General features: G+C 47.5%; 2 protein-coding genes across 5 annotated transcripts in view; one reads left to right on the top strand and one right to left on the bottom strand.

The window, feature by feature from the left end:
* Nucleotides 1–14,567, bottom strand: part of THOP1 (thimet oligopeptidase 1) — a 321,982-nt gene that overhangs the window by 221,285 nt on the left and 86,130 nt on the right. The window lies entirely within an intron of this gene.
* The window catches only part of GNG7 (G protein subunit gamma 7), a 209,461-nt gene that overhangs the window by 109,093 nt on the left and 85,801 nt on the right, over nucleotides 1–14,567 (top strand). Inside the window, exon 3 of one of the 4 annotated variants that reach the window (XR_013408648.1) lies at nucleotides 4,849–5,017. The exons of the other annotated variants lie outside the window; for them this stretch is intronic. The gene's annotated coding sequence lies outside the window, so the exon portion shown is untranslated. The remainder of the gene's footprint in view (nucleotides 1–4,848; nucleotides 5,018–14,567) is intronic. 4 annotated transcript variants of the gene reach the window in all.

The raw sequence follows: 14,567 nt of genomic DNA, 5'->3' as shown, positions 1-14,567 counted from the left end.
CACTTGAACCCGGGAGGCAGAGCTTGCAGTGAGCCGAGATCGCGCCACTGCACTCCAGCCTGGGTGACAGAGCGAGACTCCATCTCAAAAAAAAAAAAAAAGAGGCCGGGCGCAGTGACTCAAGCCTGTAATCCCAGCACTTTGGGAGGCCGAGGCGGGTGGATCACGAGGTCAGGAGATCGAGACTATCCTGGCTAACACGGTGAAACCCCGCCTCTACTAAAAATACAAAAAACTAGCCGGGCGTGGTGGCGGGCGCCTGTAGTCTCAGCTACTCGGGAGGCTGAGGCGGGAGAATGGTGTGAACCCGGGAGGCGGAGCTTGCAGTGAGCCGAGATCACGCCACTGCACTCCAGCCTGGGAGACACAGCGAGACTCCGTCTCAAAAAAAAAAAAAAAAAAAAAAAAAAAGAATGCCAAGATACTGTAGGTCTTCTTCCTCTCAGTCTCTCCCACACAGATGGCGGAGTTTTCAGAGGTTGCATGACGTTTGATATCACAGTGGATTGAATGCAGCGGCTTATATGAGAATCCAGCTGTCTTCTATTAAGCCAGACATGAAAGAAATTTGCAAAAATGCAAAACAATGCCACTATTCCCCCTCAGTTTTTTTTTAAAAAAATAGTTACTTTTCACTTAAACATGTCGTCCTCCTAGCATAAAATATATGGTTTAAAAAATATTTAATGGGATTATGTTAACCTTTAACAGGAGTATAGCTAAAATCTACATAAACACAACTGTCTAAGGGACTTAATAATTTTTTACCACCATGTTTATGTATATATTTTTGGCATCATATTTATATATATTTATTTTGTATGACAGCTTTATTAAGTTTTTTTTTTTTTTTTTTTTTTTTTTGAGACGGAGTCTCAATCCACTGCCCAGGCTGGAGTGCAGTGGCGTGATCTCGGCTCACTGCAAACTCCGCCTCCCGGGTTCACGCCATTCTCCTGCCTCAGCCTCCCGAGTAGCTGGGACTACAGGCGCCCGCCACTACACCCGGCTAATTTTTTTGTATTTTTAGTAGAGACGGGGTTTCACCGTGTTAGCCAGGATGGTCTCGATCTCCTGACCTTGTGATCCGCCCACCTCGGCCTCCCAAAGTGCTGGGATTACAAGCGTGAGCCACCGCGCCCGGCCTTTATTAAGATTTTTACATGCCATTTAGAATTCACTTATTTAAGTGCACAATTCAGTGGTTTTTAGAATATCCAGAGTTGTGTAACCATTACCACAATCTAATTTTTTTTTTTTTTTTTTTTTTGAGACGGAGTCTTGCTCTGTCTTCCAGGCTGGAGTACAGTGGTGCGATCTCGGCTCACTGCAACCTCCGCCTCCAGGTCTCAAGCGATTCTCCTGCCTCAGCCCCCTGAGTAGCTGGGATCACAGGCCGCACCACCATGCCCGGCTAATTTTTGTATTTTTAGTAGAGACAGGGTTTCGCCGTGTTGCCCAGGCTGGTCTCGAACTCCTGACCTCAGGTGATCCACCTGCCTCGGCCTCCCAAAGTGCTGGGATTACAGGCCCGCCTAACCCCCGGTTTTCATGCACCGTCTTTGATGTTGCCTTTAGGCTGTGTCTGAACTCTGATGTCACAAACCACAGCTGGGCTGCCACAATAACTTGACAGCTTCATGAAATACCCAAACTCCCCCAGCTCCTGTGACATCAGGCAGGAAGAGTGACGCAGCTGCACGGCAGGGCTGCCCCAGGGCCCCCCGGGTCCGCACCTCCACCTCGTGGAAACCCATCCAGGTGGGCAGAGCTTCCTCCCTCCGAAGTCCTGGAAATGCTCTTCCCCACCGGCTGGGTTTATTTGGATTCATCCAGCCTCGGCTGGGAGGAGGGAGGGGTGGGCCCTCGTAGTATTTATTCTGCTGGAATGGAAACCTCAGAGCTTTGAGATGTTCAAGCAGACAGACGTTCACCGAGTCAGCGAGGGGAAAGTGCGGTGCTCTCGGAGGTCAGCCCGGGACAGCAAAGCAGGCAAGCCGGGGCTGTGATCAGCTCACAAAGCACCACGTGGTGTCTGCAGCCAGCGACCAACATTACATCCCCCCTTCCGCCCCCACCCCGGGCGTCCCTCCCGCAAGCAAATAGCAGAGCCTGGTGACACTGGCTTTTTCCAGAGGAGCGTGGGGCACCCGCTTCCCCTCCTGCCCGCCTCTCTCCCTCTTCATCATCGGCCCTCGGTAGAACTGTGTGCTAGAAACTTCACTTTCCGTTTTTGGAGATGCTTCTAGAAACTAGCCTTCTTTCCAGCTTGAGGTGAGCTGGAAGTTAGATCAGTTTCCATTTCTTTCACCTGAAAACGTGATTACAGCAGTCGGTGTTTCGTAAGCTCTCGTTTTCCGTGACCCCCTTATTTTTAGACATCCTTTACCTAATGGCTCCGTAGAAAGGATAACGGTGGCAAGAGATTTTTAGATGCATCCGATGTCTGATTCTTTTGACCAAAGATGTCCAAGTAGCATTATTATTTTTATTGTTATTATTGAGACGGAGTTTTGCTCTTGTCGCCCAGGTTGCAGTGCAGTGGCGTGATCTCGGCTCACTGCAACCTCCACCTCCCGGGTTCCCGTGATTCTCCTGCCTCAGCGTCCCGAGTAGCTGGGACTACAGGTGCACACCACCATGCCTGGATAATTTTTAAATTTTTATTCTTTCTAGAGATTGGGTCTTGCTATGTTGTCCAGGCTGATCTTGCACTCCTGGCCTCAAGTGATCTTCCCACCTCTGCCTCTGAAAGTGCTGGGATTACAGGTGTGAGCCACCGAGCCCGGCCTATACCCGTGAAATTTCAATATCTTGGATATACTGTGTATCTGTTTATGTTCTGTTTTCTGGGCTTAATGCATAAAAAAGTAAAATTTGTTTTCACTTCCCCAAGAATTGATTTTCGCCCTGTTGAGAATGTGTTTGTAAAGAAGTCTCGTACCACAGGAGTGAGAATGGAGAAATCTCATTACAAATCTCATTCCCCAGAATTAACCACTGTTAACAGTGTGGGGTGGGTGGGAACCGACCATCAGTGCAGAATGTGAAAGGAGAACAACTGGGGTGCATATTTGCCCACTTCTTTTTTTTTTTTTTTTTTGAGACAGGGTCTCCCTTTGTCAACCAGACTGGAGTGCAGGGGCGTAATCGTGGCTCACTACAGCCTCAACCTCCTGGACTCAAGCCATCCTCCCACCTCAACCTCCTGCGTAGCTGGGACTACAGGTGGATACCACCACACTTGCCTAATTTTTGTTTAATTTTAGTAGAGATGGGGTCTCACTATGTTACCCAGGCTGGTCTGAAACTCCTGGGCTCAAGTGATTCTCCTGCCTCAGCCTTTCAAAGTGCTGGGATTGCAGGTGTGAGCCCTGCACTGGGCCTGCCCACTATTTTTTTATTTTTTGAGACAGACTCTCACTCTGTCGCCCAGGCTGGAGTGCAGTGGCGTGATCTCAGCTCACTGTAACCTCTGCCTCCTGAGTTCAAGCGATTCTTCTGCCTCAGCCTCCTGAGTAGCTGGGATTACAGGCATGCACCACCGCACCCGGCTAATTTTTGTATTTTTAGTAGAGATGGAGTTTCTCCATGTTGGTCAAGTTCATCTCAAACTCCTGGTCAGGCTAGTCTCGAACTCCTGAACTCAGGTGATCCGCCCGCCTCGGCCTCCCAAAGTGCTGGGATTACAGACAGGAGCCACTGCGCCCGGCCGCCCACTAGTTTTGATTGTGAGTTCTTGAGCAAGTTCCTTGGTTTTCGTAAGCGTTGCTTCCTGCTTTGTAGTGGAGTAACAACCATGTACTGTAGAGTCGCGCGAGCACGGGATCCGGTCGTTGATGGACAGAACCGCGTGGAGGGCCTGAGATGACTAAGTACTACACAGGTGCTGCTGAGACAGTTGTCATGGTCATTCCCGTCTAACCACTGAAACTTTCTTTCTAGACATTTCCTGTGCATGCACACTCACATAGATACGTACAGCAATATGGAGCGCTTTGTAAATTAAGGGTCCTGAGCTGCTTTTTACCTTTTTACATTTAATTTTTTTTTTTTTTTTTTTTTTTTGAGACAGAGTCTCGCTCTGTCGCCCAGGCTAGAGTGCAGTGGTGCAATCTCGGCTCACTGCAACCTCCGCCTCCCGGGTTCACGCCATTCTCCTCCTTCAGTCTCCTGAATAGCTGGGATTACAGGCGCCCACCACCATGCCTGGCTAATTTTTTGTATTTTTACTAGAGATGGAATTTTGCTTTGTTGCCCAGGCTGGTCTCAAACTCCTGAGCTCAGGCAATCCACCCGCCTCGGCCTTCCAAACTGCTAGGATTACCACACTCGGGCCTTAAATTTAATTTCTTTTCAGCTGGGCACAGTGGCTCACACCTGTAATCCCAGCACTTTGGGAGGCCGAGGTGTGTGGATCAATCACCTGAGGTCAGGAGTTTGAGACCAGCCTGACCAACGTGGTGAAACCCCGTCTCTACTAAAAATACAAAAATTAGCCAGGTGTGGTGATGAACGCCTGTAATCCCAGCTACTCAGGAGGCTGAGGCAGTAGAATCGCTTGAACCCGGGTGGCAGAGCTTACAGTGAGCCGAGATCATACCACTGCACTCCAGCCTGGGTGACAGAGCGAGACTCTGTCTCAAAAAAAAAAAATTAAATTTTTTTGAGACAGCATCTTCCTGTCGCCCAGGCTAGAGTGCAGTGGTGCCATCGTGGTTCACTGCAACCTTGATCACCTGGGCCCAAGCGATCCTCACGCCTCATCCTCTCAAATAACTGGGACTACAGGCACGTGCCACCATGCCCAGCTAATTTTTTTGTTTTTTTGTTTTTTTTTTTTTGTAGAGATGAGGTCTTGGTATGTCGCCCAGGCTGGTCTCAAACTCCTGTCCTGAAGCAATCAGCTCGCCTCAACCTCCCAAAGGGCTGGGATTACAAACGTGAGCCACCACGCCGGGTCGTAAAAGGACATTTGTGAGATAGTCACAGACAACGGGTCACAGCCTGGTTATTGGTAACAGGAAATTATTGGTGATAATCATGTAGCAACACATTGTTAATTTGATTGGATGGTTCTGTGTTGGGAAATGAGAAGGCTCCCATGATTAGAGAACGTTCTGAAGGGTCTACAGGGAAAGTCATATGATGTCTTGAATTTGTGTGAAATACCCGTGCAAAGCTGGAGAGAGGAAGTGAGAACAGAAGAAGGGCAGAATGTTAATTCCTGTTGCAGGAGGCGTTGGCGCTCAGAGACCTCATCCTGGTATGGGTACTTCAGGCTGTGTTTGAAATTTTCCACTATATGTAATTTTTTAAGTTGTAGTCCCTCCCTCCCTCCCTCCCTCCCTCCCTTCCTTCTTTCTTTCTTTCTTTCTTTCTTTCTTTCTTTCTTTCTTTCTTTTTTTTTTTTTTTTTTTGAGACGGAGTCTCGCTCTGTCGCCCAGGCTGGAGTGCAGTGGCCGGATCTCAGCTCACTGCAAGCACCACCTCCCAGGTTCACGCCATTCTCCTGCCTCAGCCTCCCGAGTAGCTGGGACTACAGGCGCTGCCACCTCGCCCGGCTAGTTTTTTGTATTTTTTAGTAGAGACGGGATTTCACCACTTTGGTCAGGCTGGTCTCGAACTCCTGACCTCAGGTGATTGATCCACACACCTCAGCCTCCCAAAGTGCTAGGATTACAGGTGTGAGCCACTGCGCCCATCTCGATCTTCTGACCTCGTGATCCGCCCATCTCGGCCTCCCAAAGTACTGGGATTACAGGCTTGAGCCACCACGCCCGGCGTCTTTTTTTTTTTTTTTTTTTTTTTTTTTTGAGAGGGAGTCTCATTCTGTTGTCTAGGCTGGAGTGCAATGGTGCGACCTGGGCTCACTGCAACCTCTGCCTCCCAGGTTCAAGCGATTCTCCTGTCTCAGCCTCCCTAGTAGCTGGGACTATAGGCGCCTACCACCACGCTCACCTAAGTTTTTTGTATTTTAAGTAGAGATGGGGTTTCTCCATGTTGGCCAGGCTGGTCCTGAACTCCTGACCTCAGGTGATCTGCCTGTCTTGGCCTCCCAAAGTGCTGGGATTACAGGCGTGAGCCACTGTGCCCGGCCTTAATTTGCAGTTTCTGTAAACAACTTGCGTAATACAAAAGCAGAGAAATAAACTGTCCTCGCCTTCAGATGCACCACATGTTTGTTTTAAAGTATAGTATTTAGTCCAGATTTGAGAAGTTTGGGGTGAATAAGGTAAGAAACTTTTTTGTTTTTGTTTTTATTTTGCATCAAATCTTTCTGTCTGCCTTTCAGCTTGCTTCAGAAAACTTAAAACATCACAGTAGTAGGCCGGGCGCGGTGGCTCAAGCCTGTAATCCTAGCACTTTGGGAGGCCGAGACGGGCGGATCACGAGGTCAGGAGATCGAGACCATCCTGGCTAACACGGTGAAACCCCGTCTCTACTAAAAATACAAGAAAATTAGCCGGGCGAGGTGGCGGGCGCCTGTAGTCCCAGCTGCTCGGGAGGCTGAGGCAGGAGAATGGCGTGAACCCGGGGGGGCGGAGCTTGCAGTGAGCTGAGATCGCACCACTGCACTCCAGCCTGGGGCACAGAGCAAGACTCCGTCTCAAAAAACAAACAAACAAACAAACAAACATCACAGTAGTAATCAAAACATACATAACATTGAAACAGAAGGAAATGGCATGGACCACAGAACTCCAAGGATTGTTTACAGAAAAAAAAAAAAAAGAAAAAGAAAGTGCTACCCCAGGAAAAGTACTCGCAATGCTATTTTTTTTTTTTTTTTTCGGATGGAGTCTTGCTCTGTCCCCCAGGCTGGAGTGCGGTGGCGCGATCTCGGCTCACTGCAACCTCCGTCTCCCAGGTTCAAGCGATTCTCCTGCCTCAGCACCCCTAGTAGCTGGGATTACAGGCAGCTGCCACCACGCCCGGCTAATTTTTGTATTTTTAGTGGAGACGGGGTTTCGCCATGTTGGCCAGGCTGGTCTCGAACTTCTGACCTCAGGTGATCCGCCCGCCTCAGCCTCCCAAAGTGCTGGGATGACAGGAGTGAGCCGCTGTGCCTGGTCCTACTCTCAATGCTTTTGAAATCCTTAGAGCAGCTTGAAGGCTTCTAAATACATAGAACGAATATTTTTAAAAACAGAAAGAAATTGAGTCAATACTATTTCTTTTCAGTTTGAAAATATAAAGCACAAAATAAAGACAAACATTGCAAGTTAAAAAAAAAAAAAAAGGAATTTTCCACTATAAATTTTTAAGAGAGGCAGAGATTAAGAAGAAAATCAGGCCGTTAGTGACCAAGACCAGAAGCCTCTACCCTCAACATGGGTGGCCACGGGCCTCTTCTCTCCACCCAGGGCTCTGTCCTCTTTGAAGTTTTTAGTCTGTGCTGGATTTTCTTACTTTTTTGTGACCTCAGCTGTGGGTTAGAAAGGGTATTCATTTTCTTTTTTTCTTTTTTTTTCCTTCCTTCCTTCCCTCTTTCCTTCCTTCTTTCCTTTTTTCTGTCTCCCTTCCTTCTTTCCTTCCTTCCTTCCTTTCCCTCCCTCCCTCTCTCCCTCCCTCTCTCTCTCTTTCTTTCTTTGTTTCTTTCTTTCTTTTCTTTCTTTCTTTCTCTCTCTTTCTTTCTTTATGTTTTTCTTTCCCTCCTTCCTTCCTTCCTCTTTCTTTCTTCCTCCATCCCTCTCTTTTTCTTCCTTCCTTTTTCCTTCCTTCCTTCCTTCCCCTCCCCTCCCCTCTCCTCCCCTTTACTCCCCTCCCCTCCCCCCCCTTCCCGTCCCCTCTCCTTGTTACTCTGTCACCCAGGCTGGAGTGAAGTGATGTGATCATAGCTCACTGCAGCCTTGATCTCTGGGCTCAAGCAATCCTTCTGCTTCAGCCTCCTCAGTAGCTGGGACTATGGGCACATACTAGCACACCTGGATACTTTTTAAAAAATTTTTGTAGAGATGGGATCTTGCTTTGTTGCCCAGGCTGGTCATGAACTCCTGGGCTCAAGCGATCTTCCTGCCTCAGTCTCCCAAAATGCTGGGATTACAGGCGTGAGCCACTGCTCCTGGCCTTTGTTCATTTCTTTCATCCAGTCTTGCCTGGGTTTTATAGGAGGACAGATTTGAAGTGATGTTTTCTGCCGCATTGCTAGAAATCAAAATGGTCTGATAGAAGGAGCATTTTTTTTTTAATGTAGCAACTCTACTTTTCAGCCTTTTAAAAATGTTAAGAGTTGTTTTTGATTGCCATTTTTTGTCAGTGTGGTTAGTCAGCTTCATTCTTGTTAGCGCATTCTTGTGTATGCCAGAGTGACTTGAAGAACACACTACTAATCTTTATAGGTTTTTTTTTACGTCCAAATAATGTTGCAGCAGAAACATCATGGTATACATAGCTTTTGACCTTGTCTAAATATCTCAGGAGGTAAATTCCTAAAAGCAGAAATGCAGCGTTAGAAGATACTGGCATTTACAATTCTGTTAATTATTGACAAATAACCTTCCACAAAGTTTATAGCAACTTGAACTCCTGTCAACAGTGAGTGAAAATGCCAGTTCCCCCACAACCTTGCCATAATGATTATCAACTAAAATTAAAAGTTTTGCCAGCCAGTTATGTGAAATTAGTGTCTCTTTGATGTTATAATATTCAATTATTTGGCCATCAGTGAAATCAGTCACCTATTCCTTTCTTTCCTGATTGTTAGTATCTTTGCACCAAGTACCCCTGTATATCTTCTATTTGGCTATTGAGTTTTTTCTTATTGATTTGTAGGTGCTCTTTACATATGACAAGCACTGACACTTTGTTACACATGCTACAGATGACTATTTTCTTATTGATTTGTAGGTGCTCTTTACATATGACAAGCACTAGCACTTTGTTACATATGCTACATATTACTATTTTCTTCTAGTTTGTTATGTGCCTTTTTTTATTGACTTTGTGGCTCTCCTGCATCCTAACACACCCAGTGTAGAAGAGAGTTTCCTTTGGGCTAGAGCCTTGGGATAGACTTTCCCCCAACATTGGTTCTTTGGTTGAACAGCCTCAACAGGGAGTTTGGAAACAGACAAACTCAAGGCCACACACTCAGTCCCCTATAATCTCTCCCTTTAAAAAAAAATAACCTTTTATTTTCAAATTACAAAAACAATGACATACTAGAAAATCTTTAAAATACCAGCCATTTTAAAGAAAGGGACGGAAATAATCCTGCATGCGTTGTTGCCATCTTACAAGAGAGGAAACAGAGAGGAGGCGGAGTAGTATGTTGGCAAATAGTATTGGCAAGTGGGAGTATGCCTTACAAATCTCATAAGAAACAGCAAGGAGGGATGATTATTCCTCCACATCATCGGTTCACACAGCCTTCCAGTGTGGAATGGCTTGTTTGCAAGCCAAACCTTCTGCGTGAGAGGTTCTTCTTGTTCTGCGTGAGGTGCTGAGTTGCTAGGTTACTGAGAGCATCAGGAATCCAAGGAACAACATACTTATATCATGCTCAACTTTGAAAAACAAAATGGATATTAACATTTAAAAATGAGAAAGAATAATATTTATTGCACCAGGATTTGCAAGTCTTGAACTCTAGTTGCAATTCGACCATTTCTAATTTGTATATATGTGGGTGGGTGGATGGATGGATGGATGGATGGATGAGTAAATGGATGGTTGGATGGATGGATGAATGGATGGATAAATGGATGGATGGGTGGGTGGGTGGATGGATGGATGGGTGAATGGATGAGTGGGTGGATGGATGGATAATTGGTTGGTTGGGCAGATGGATGGATGGTTGGTTGGGTGGATGGATAGATGGTTGATTGGGTGGGTGGATGGATGGGTGAATGGATGAATGAGTGGATGGATGGATGGATGGATGAATGGATGGGTGGATGGACAGATGGGTGGATGTATGGATGGATGAGTGAATGGATGGATGGATGGATGGATGGATGGATGGATGGATGGATGGATGGATGCATGGATGGATGGATGAGTGAATGGATGGGTGGATGGATGAATGAGCAGATGGATGGATGGATGGATGGATAGATGGACAGACGAGTGGATGTATGGATGGATGAGTGAATGGATAGGTGGATGGATAAATAGATATAGAGACATAGATATACATGACAGCTTTATCAAGATAGAATTCACACAATTCTACCATTTCTAAGCCTCAGTTTTATCTATAAAATATGGAAAATTGTCATGTGCCTGATAGAGAAAAAAGGAAGACTGACCCATTTTCTTTACCTGTTCTATTTTTTTCCTTACCTCTTACAATTTTTTTATTTTTTTGAGATGGAGTCTCGCTCTGTTGCCCAGGCTGGAGTGCAGTGGCGCGATCTCCACTCACTGCAAGCTCCTCCTCCCGGGTTCACGTCATTCTCCTGCCTCAGCCTCCCGTGTAGCTGGGACTACAGGCGCCCACCACTGCACCCAGCTAATTTTTGTATTTTTAGTAGAGACGGGGTTTCGCCGTGTTAGCCAGGATGGTCTCAATCTCCTGACCCCGTGATCAGCCCATCTCGGCCTCCCAAAGTGCCGGGATTACAGGCGTGAGCCACCGCACCCGGCCGTAATTTTGTTTTTTAATGGTACTTTTAAAACCGGTTCATTCGAAAAACCCACCTGGATAAAAGGCCCAACCTGTTGATAATGTTGTTACCTATAGTTTATTTCCTAACAGCTTTATTGAGATAAAATTATATGCTATAAAGGCCTGGCACGGTGGCTCACACACCTCTAATCCCTTTGGGAGGCTGAGGCAGGTGGATCACTTGAGGTCAGGAGTTTGAGACCAGCCTGGCCAACATGGTGAAACCCTGTCTCTACTACATATACAAAAAGTAGCCAAGTGTGGTGGTGCACATCTGTAATTCAAGCTACTCAGGAGGCCGAGGCGGGAGAATCGCTTGAACCCGGGAGGTGGAGGTTGCAGTGAGCCAAGATCGTGTCGCCGTACTCCAGGCTGGGCGACAGAGTGAGACTGGCCTGTCCTGAACATTTCGTGTCAATGGGATTACACACTGTGTGGCGTTTTGTCTGGCTTCTCTCGCTGAGTGTGATTTTTGGGAGTTCATCATGTTGTAGTGTGTATGCAGTGAGGTTTTAAATGCTCCTAGACTTAGTACAGCCCCCTACGTGCAGGGCCTAAAGGAGCTAAACCAAGGCATTATTTCCTTACTGCTCCCGTCATCTGACATGGGAGGAGGGGATTAGAGTCAAACAGCGGAGGTGGGAACCACACAGGAAGATCCAGAGACACATAGAAGACTCCAAGATCTACAAGAAATAAGACCTGGGAGGCCAGGCACGTGGCTCATGCCTGTGATCCCAGCACTTAGGGAGGCCGAGGCGGGCAGATCACTTGAGGTCAGGAGTTCAAGACCAGCCTGTTCAACATAGTGAAACACTGTCTCTGCTAAAAAAAAAAAAAAAAAGAAAAGAAAAAATGCTGGGCGTGGTGTTGTGCACCTGTAATCCCAGCTACTCAGGAGGCTGAGGCAGGAGAATTGCTTGAACCCAGGAGGTGGAGGTTGCAGTGAGCTGAGATCACACCCCTGCACTCCAGCCTGGGCCACAGAGGGAGAGTCCATCTTAGAAGAAAGCAAAGAGACAGCTGGGCGTGGTAGCTCATGGCTGGAATCCCAGCACCTTGAGAGGCCGAGGTGGGCGGATCACCTGAGGTCAGGAGTTCGAGACCAGCCTGACCAATATGGAGAAACCCCATCTCTACTAAAAATACAAAATTAGCCAGGTGTGGTGGCTCATGCCTGTAATCCCAGCTACTCGGGAGGCTGAGGCAGGAGAATTGCTTGAACCTGGAAGCGGGAGGTTGTGGTGAGCCGAGGTCGCGCCACTGCACTCCAGCCCGGGCCACAGAGGGAGACTCAAGACCCGGGAGTCAACTAGCACCAGGGCCAGCAAGGGACGGCTGATGTTATCCCTGAGCACCTGGGAAGACAGGTGCCACCACCAAGACAAAGCAAGGGAGTCGGGGAGGAAAGGAAGCCGGTTTCCCCAGAAAGATGGCCACCTGACGGGGTCTGCGGTGTGATCAGCAAGCCCGGGTTTGCTGGGTCCGAGGACTTGGAGCCCTCCCACCAGGGCAACCCCAGGCAACCCAGGTCAGGTTGGTCACCCTGAGTCTGGAGTTCCCACGGAGCGGGCCAAGGTTAGATGCGTCAGCAGGGGGTTTGAAATGAAGGTCAGAGGAGGATGGCTAAGAAATACGGCCCCTGACTGACGGGAGAAAGTTCCGCGGGGCCGGCGTCCAGCTGCCGCCGCCCTGGGCTCCTGCTTTTTTCCCAGCCTGGGGAACAGGCCCTTTGACCGCCCTGCCCGGCCCTGTGCGATTCACCAGCTGTTGACTTTTAAAAGAAAAACAAACCTCATGACGTGCGTTAAGGTCTGTTTATTACCTGTCGCTTTGCAGAGAACCGCGTCGTGATGGTTTATCTCAGTGTGACTTTTTAATCCGATGACTTTCAGATTGTCCCCAGGGAGCTGATTAGGATGTAAAGGCCGGTTGCAATTCAGCCGGACTCTCCGAGTGCACAAACAACATTGTCACCAGTCCCCGGCCACCCTCTCACGCCCCCACCAAGCTTAGGAAAATAGTCTGTGCTCAAGAGACTTGCTGGGTTTCTAAGCAGCCTGTGAAGTGCCGTATTTCTGCTGCACAAATTGTACCCGGGGACCTTTTACACCAGAGCAGGCTGTTTGCAAATAGAGAGATGGTTTTTCTTCTCTTGCTCCAATCTGGATGCTTTTTCTTTCCTTTTCATGCCCAGTTGCACTGGCTTGAATTTGCAGTAATGATACTGAATAGAAAGAGTGAGCGTGGCCACCCTTGTCTTGTTCTTCTTTTCTCTTCCTTTCTTCCTTTCTTCCTTCCTTCCTTCCTTTCTTTCTTTCTTTCTTTTTCTTTCTTTCTTTCTTTTCTTTCTCCTTCCTTCCTTCTTTCTTCTTTCTTTCTCTTTTTTCTTTTCTTTCTTTCTCCTTCCTTCTTTCTTCTTTCTTTCTCCTTCCTTCTTTCTTCTTTCTTTCTTTTTCTCCTTCCTTCCTTCCTTCCTTCCTTTCTTTCTTTCTTTCTTTCTTTCTTTCTTTCTTTCTTTCTTTTTCTTTTTCTCTCTCTTTCTTTCTTTCTCTCTTTCTCTTTCTCCTTCCTTCCTTCCTTTCTTTTCTTTTCTTTCTTTTCTTGAGATAAGAGTCTTGCTGTGTCACCCAGGTTGGAGTGCAGTGGCGCGATCTCAGCTCACTGCAACCTCCGCCTCCTAGGTTCAAGTGATTCTCCTGCCTCAGCCTCCCGAGTAGCTGGAATTACAGGCGTGTGCCACCACGCCCGACTGATTTTTGTATATTTAGTAGAGATGGGATTTCACCACATTGGCCAGGCTGGTCTCGAACTCCTGACCTCAAGTAATCCATCCACCTCAACCTCCCAAAGTGCTGAGATTACAGGCTTGAGCCACTGCACCCAGCCTTAAATTTTTTTTTTTTTTTTTTTTTTAAACAGACAGGATCTCACTCTGTCACTCAGGCTGGAGTGCAGTGGCACGATCACAGCTCACTGCAGCCTCGAACTCCTAGGCCCAAGTGATCCTTCCACCTCAGCCTCCCAAGCAGCTGGGACTATAGGCGTGTACCACTATGCCTGGCTAATTTTTTAACTTTTTGCAGAGATAGGATTTTGAACTCCTGGACTCAAGCAATCCTCCTGCCTTGGGCTCCCAAAGTGCTGGGATGACAGGCATGAGCCACCAAGCCTGGCCTTGACTTATTTTCAATTTTTTGAGACAGGATCTTGCTCTTTTGCCCAGACTGGACAACCGGAGTGCAGTGGTGTGATCATGGCTCACTACAACCTCAAACTCCCAGGCTCCAGCTATCCTCCTTCCTCAGCCTCCTGAGGAGCTGGGACTACAGGTGAGCACCACCATGCCCGGCTAATTTTTTTTTTTTTTTTGTACAGATAGAGGCTCACCATCTTGCCCCGGCTGATCTTGAACTCCTGGGCTTAAGCCATCCTCCCTCCTTGGCCTCCCAAAGCACTGGGATTACAGGCGTGAGCCATGGCTCCCTGCTTTGTTCTTGGCTTAGGGGAAAAGCACTCAGTTTCTCACCAATGAGTATCGTGGTAGCTGTGGGTGTTTTGTGCATGCCTCTAATTGGGTAGAGGGAATATTCTTGTGTTCCGAATTTGTTGAGTGTTTTTGTCATGAAGGGTGTTGAATTTTGTCTGCATCTGTTAAGATGATCATGTGGGCTGAGCGTGGTGGCTCCCATCTGTAATCCCAACTCCTTGTCTCCACAAAAAAATACAAAACACAAAAATTAGCCGGATGTGGTGGCACGTGCCTGTAGTCCCAGCTACTCAGGAGGCTGAAGCAGGAGGATCAATTGAGCCCACGAGGTTAAGGCTGCAGTGAGCTATGATCGCACCGCTGTACTCTAGCCTGGGCAACAGAGTGAGACCCTGTCTTCAAAAAAAAAAAAAAAAAAAAAAGGGAAAAAAATGAGTTTCTGGGTTAACTATATCCTAACTCACT

This window comes from Macaca mulatta, chromosome 19 (assembly GCF_049350105.2).
Source record: "Macaca mulatta isolate MMU2019108-1 chromosome 19, T2T-MMU8v2.0, whole genome shotgun sequence".
Classification (NCBI taxonomy): domain Eukaryota; kingdom Metazoa; phylum Chordata; class Mammalia; order Primates; family Cercopithecidae; genus Macaca; species Macaca mulatta.
Note: the sequence above shows the minus strand (reverse complement) of the source record. Positions and strands in the feature narration are given on the sequence as shown.